The sequence below is a fragment of the Mauremys mutica genome, chromosome 12, assembly GCF_020497125.1.
Source record: "Mauremys mutica isolate MM-2020 ecotype Southern chromosome 12, ASM2049712v1, whole genome shotgun sequence".
In the NCBI taxonomy this organism is placed as follows: domain Eukaryota; kingdom Metazoa; phylum Chordata; order Testudines; family Geoemydidae; genus Mauremys; species Mauremys mutica.
Window position 1 is genome coordinate 35,245,819 of NC_059083.1, and position 6,000 is coordinate 35,251,818.

At 47.4% G+C, this 6,000-nt stretch overlaps 1 protein-coding gene across 1 annotated transcript in view; it reads right to left on the reverse strand.

Annotated features, from left to right (window-relative positions):
* The window catches only part of LOC123345282 (butyrophilin subfamily 1 member A1-like), a 55,162-nt gene extending 49,400 nt beyond the window's left edge, over positions 1–5,762 (reverse strand). Inside the window, exon 1 of the mRNA XM_044982039.1 lies at positions 5,631–5,762. The gene's annotated coding sequence lies outside the window, so the exon portion shown is untranslated. The remainder of the gene's footprint in view (positions 1–5,630) is intronic.
* Positions 5,763–6,000: the final 238 nt, after the last annotated feature.

Here is a 6,000-nt window from a genome sequence, read left to right on the forward strand (position 1 = left end):
AAACAAAAGACATCTCTACAACACAGGTTGACAGTCTAACATTTTGGAAACACTGAGTACTGAAAGTTAGGGTTTTTAACCAACTTAAGCTGTACACCCCCCCACACACACACACACCAAAAAACAAACCTCTTCCTGCTTTCCTATCACCAGTTCTGTTACTATAGGAATGAAATCTAGACATCCCGTAAAACAGCTAGTTCCACATTGTTCTTCAAACCTCAGATCAGAGAAATGCAGCTTTGCATTTGAGATACTATATGACTGTAGTACATTTTGCACTGCTTGCATCTACACTGACATCAGGAGAGGAGAAGAGGACAAGACTGTCCCTAGCATATATGATTTTAAAAAAAAGGTGAGACACACCCACCCACTGTCAATGCAACAAGAAGGGAGAACAGTAGCTGGGGCCAAGAGAGAAGATGCAATGAAACCCTCCTGTACCCACAACTGATATCTGAAAAGCATCAGTCACTCTGCAGATCAAAGAAAGAAAGAGCAGCCAGTATTCAGACTGGTAGGATCCTTATGACCTATATAGGAGAAATGCACTTTCTAAGTAAACTGTAGCAGTTTCCCAACAGAATTTTCTTATGGATTTATTTAAGCAAAAATTAAGATTAGGAGTCTGATTTAAAATATGTACATTTTCAGTGTTAGTTAACTGTGGAACTATTGCAGCTACTTTTATTTTACTCCTGCCTTCATAAAAAGCTACAGAGTTATAACAGATAATTACAAAGACTAAAGTACATGCTTCAATATAATTAGGACTGGGGCACCCAAGATGAAAACTACACCATGGAAGAGTCCTACAACCAGGTATTTGAGGCCAATCCCTTTATCAATGGAATCCTCAACCAAAATGTGAGGAAGGAGAAGAGTCATCCTCTAACTTTTGACAATAATTCAAGGTCAGCCAGCCACCAAGAAGACCGGCACCATTCATATTCTGGTTTTGGATAAAACACCTGATCTTACCTACATCATAGAAACCTTCCTCGCTCGAAGCCTACATCCCACTACACCCTTTAGCAAGAAGCAAGTTCTGAATCATTAGTCTTTCTTCCCAATTTAGTTTTAACAAAAAAAGCTGCAACATATGTAGCCATAGGAGATGACAGTGCAACTACTATGTATCGGTGGGGGACAAGTGTTCTAGTAATTTCCCTCAAAGTGGAAAAGTGTTAATTTACATGTTTTGTTGTCTGTGCTCTTTTAATAGTATTTGATATGCAAAAGAATTAAGTGAGAGACCCTACAATATTAATCAAATCTTCATAGTAGCAGCTGGCATTTTAAATTTAAGCACTGTGAAGTGTGTAATTTTTGTTTGTATGATGTCTGGTACATTTGAGGTCCTAACCTGCTTGTGGCTTCTAGGTATTAAGTATTAATAGTTATGTGTGTTATTTTTTTGCGCAACCGGTGCTAAAACTTATATGCTATATGCTGTTGGGGTAATTTGTTTTTTGTTTAGGACAGCAGGAATAGCAGTAAACCTTACTTAGCGAATAACAAATTCCACTAGAAGCAAAATGGGACAGTTGCAACTGCAGTTTTCTAGCATTCACATTCTGCAGAATTTAAGCTTTCATCTAAAAGGTATGGGGGAGGGATAGCTCAGTGGTTTGAGCATTAACCTCCTAAACCCAGGGTTGTGAGTTCAATCCTTGATAGGGCCATTTGGGGATTGGTCCTGCTTTGAGCAGGGGGTTAGACTAGATGATCTTCTGAGGTCCCTTCCAACTCTAATAATCTATCCATGATTCTATATAGTGGTCTGTTAAATATTATTGCTTTTAATATGCTCATGCAAACACTGTGATAGAGTATTAATGTTCCAACATACTGTAGCTTGTTTTAACTTACCGTAATACTAGAAGTGGTACATGTGAAAAGTGTCTTAAAAGCTGACACTGTAGTCTACAGCAGTGATATTCCCAAGCCAGCATGTGTAGGGCTGAGGGTGGGGAAGGGGAGTGCATCTAGGTATAAGTAACATCTCTCACACCAAACAGGAACTTTTCCACAGTTCATTGCAATTTGGGAAGTGTGATTATTATACCTTGTCTTACAAACACCAAACACCATTACATATGCACAAAGTCAATAATTCCCCTGCCCATATATACAGAGGGTGGATGAAAGGAAGTAGCTCCATGATTTGGGGTATGTTTACATTGGAAAAGGGAAGTGTAATTTCCAGCTTGTGTAGACGTACCCGTGCTAGCGCTGATCAAGCAAGTATGCTAAAAATAGAAACGGAGCCCCAGTGGTGCACGGGGCTAGCCATCCTGAGCTGGAGGATTCTGAAGGACTTGGGGTCTAGCAGAATTGTGACATCAGAGAGCAAGAGCCACAGCCCTTTGGATAGGAAGGGATTGGTGCAGAACCCAAGGCTTTGCCAGGCACTCATCATCTCTGTTGCCCTTCTCTGAACTTTTTCCAGTTCCACTATACCCTTTTTCAGATCGGGCAACCAGAAGTGGACATAGTATTCAAGGTGTGGGCACACCTTGGATTCATATAGTGGATTCTGATATTTTCAATCTTATTTTCTATTCCTTTCCTAATAATTCCTAACATTGTTAGCACTTTTGCCTGCTGCTGTGCATTGAGCTGAAGTTTTCAGAGACCTGTCCATGGTTCTCTCTTTCTTGAGGGGTAACAACTAATTTAGAACCCATCATTATACAGATGTAGTTGGGATTATTTTTTCCAGCCTATTACTTTGGATTTATCTATCTTGAATAACATTGTATCATCTGCAAACTTTGCCATTTCACTGCTCAATGTCTTTTCCAGATCGTTAATGAATATGTTGACCACCACAGGTCCCAGTACAGATCCTTGGGGGACCCCATTGTTTAACTCTCACCATTTTGAAAATTGACCATTTATTCCCACACTTGGCTTCCTATCATCTAACCAGTGACTGATCTGTGAGGATGCCTACCTGTTATCACATAGCAACTTAGTCCCTTAAGAGCCATTGGTGGGACCGTGTTGGTCTTTCTGAAAATCCAAGTACACTATCCATTGGCTTGCCCTTACTCACATGCTTGCTGATCCCTCAATCATGCCTCACTATTTACAAACGCCATATTGGCTCTTTCTCAACACATCATGTTTCCCTGTATGTCAGATAATTCTGTTCTTTACCATGGTTTCTACCAACTTTCCCAGTGCTGAAGTTAAACTCCAGAAGTGATCCTGGCCAGTAAACCTTTTTCAGAAATTGGTGTTACATTAGCTATCTTCCAATCATCTGGTACAGAGGCTTGTTTCAGTGATAGATGACAAACCACCATTAGTAACACTGAATTTAATTTCACATTTGAGTGCCTTCAAAAATCTTGGGGGAAACACCAGCTGGACCTGGTAACTTACTACCGTTTAATCTATAAGTGTGTTATAAAGCCCTCTCTATTGACCGGGGTACAATGTGCAGTTCACTTCTCTGCTTAGTACATGGGGACCATCCCCCCGCTAACTCCTAACAGCCACCCCCACCTCTGACCAGTGATGAGCTGCCAAAATCTTAACAACTGGTTGCCTCCTCACCCCACAAGGGTGTTGTGGCCTGCCCCCACCCCGCGGGACTCCTGCCCCATCCACCCCTCTTCCCTGTCCCCTGACTGCCCCCTGGCACACCATCCAACCTCCACCACACACCTTCCTGACTGCTCTCCCATGACTCCTGCCCCCATTCAACTCCCCTGTTCCCCGCCCTCTGACCATCCCAACCACCACCCCCAAACGCCCCTGCCCTCTGTCCAATTCATGTGAGCATGCTGAGTGTGCCCCCAAGTAGCAAATTCCTACAGAGAGCAGTTTCCTACACTACATGCTGGTTTCCCAGGGTGTAATGGCAGCAGTTCCCAGCCCGGCTCTGACTGTAGGCAGGTGAGTCTTTTTCCAGGGCAGAGGGAGCTGGGCTGGGGCGAACAGGTTCACAGGCAGTTTCTCAGCTGGCCGCAGGGGGCTGGAGGGAGACAGGTGGGCAGCTAAGCAGATTCAGTGTCTGACATCCATCTTTGGGATGAAAACTGTAAAATCCCAACTTCCCTCTACCTTGAGACCCATTCAGAACCTCCCAAGCCAACTCAGTAGCTTATTCACTCTCTCAGTCTGTCCCCACAGGCACTCTGGGTTTATGGTTTACCTCTTTGACATTAAAGCAAGGAACATGAGTTCCTTTGCAAAGCCACACACACACACGTTAGAGCTAGGCAAACAAGCTTCTGAACACAGTCCCCCTTGACTGCTTTCACCCCTGTTGTGAGTCTCTGGGTTTGTTTCTAGTCCTTAAGGGAGGCCAGGTCCCTCCTGCCTCCATTCTTTCTGCTGAGACTTCGGGTTCTGGCAATGACAGAGCTCCCTTTGCTTAAAGAGCATGTCACTTTTAGAAACAGACGTTCTCCAAACTGTCACACTGCATGATCTTTGAGCGTCATTAAAATACTGCTTTTTAGTATGTATTTGTGTTCAGAGTATTTCATACCATACTTAGTAATTAAATTATGTACCAATAAAACAAATACAAAATCTATTAATAAAATGTTGTAGGATCACACTGTGTTTTGGCCCTCATGGAGATACTTAAAAGAAAAAGATGACAAGACAAGACAAAGCACAGCTTTCCAAGCTTGGCTAGCTGCAGGGAGGCTGAGACTGGGGCTGGGGGGAGGCAGGTGGGTGGGTGGGCAGCTTCTCAACTCAGGGGAAGGGATCAGACCTAGGGGGACGAGCAGAGTGGGAGTGAGAAGAGGTGGAGTGGGGGCAGGGTCTCAGGGAAGGGGTGGGGCCAGGATAGGGCACCTGCTGGCAAAACCAAAAGTTAGCACCTATGGCCTCTTCTCCCCATCCCCCACCCAGGCAGTGACTTGTCCCGTGGCCTGGCAGGTGGCTGGGGTGGGCTTGATCGGCACTGCCAGGGGAGCCTGTGAATGTCTCTTCCTCGCTGGTGTCTCTACCCCTGGCTGTTCAGTCTGCCCATGTGCTGGGAGCTCTGAGCTGCTCCCCATGGAGGGATTGCCAGAGAAACCAGCCTCTGGTGACTGGGGCTCTGGGGACAACCAAGCCCTTGGGAGAGAGGCTCAGGGGTCTATGCACTGGGCTGGAGCCTGTCCGGTGTCTCTCTGTTGTGTCTCTGGTCCCTACCGCTGCTCCCCTCCCCCAGTAGCTCCTGCTACTCCCCCTCCCCCCCAAGCCATCCCCTGGGCAGACTCCAACTGCCGGCTTGGACAGGGACTCTTGCCAACTTTCCGACAGAACAAAACCGAACACCCTTGCCTCACCCCTTCTCCGAGGTCTCCCCCACTCACTCCATCCATACCCCTCCATCACTTGCTCTCCCCCACTAATTTTAACTGGCCTGGGGAGGGTCACTTTTCAACTGGCCCCGTTCATCTCCAGGGGCGCGCTGCATATTTCCTCAAAGGGAAACGGGACACTCCTGGCGCTGGCCCGAGCCCCCCCATCGCTCAGAGCTGGCCCCAGCCCTGCACTCCCCCAACCCAGGTCTGGCATCAACCTCCCCCCCACCCTGCAGCTGGCCCGAGCTGCTCATACCCTCCCTCCCCCACACCCACACTGCTCCGACCCGCACCCAGGTCACTTACCGAGGCTGCAGCCCCAGTGCCGCACACGGGGTCACGGACCCGGAGGGTTTGGGACCCGACACTCATCGTTATTGTGACATTTGTAGCTGAAGTGACGGGGCCGAGCCCCCTCCCGGCCACTCGCTTCAAAAGTGAAAGTACCAAAGTAGGGAAAGTGAAAGTAACGGTCCGTGTCCGGGCGGAGCAAATTCCTGTGGACGTACCAGCCCCACCCACAGGGCCCGACGCTGGGGGGATGGGCCTGGGAGGGGGAGTTTGCCAGGTGAGCCAGTGCAGGGGTGTCAGTGCCCCCCCCCCCAGCTGCTGTTCCTGCCCCCAGGGATCGCTGGGTTCCCAGTAATTCCCCTGCCCAGCACCTCCCCGGCTGGGG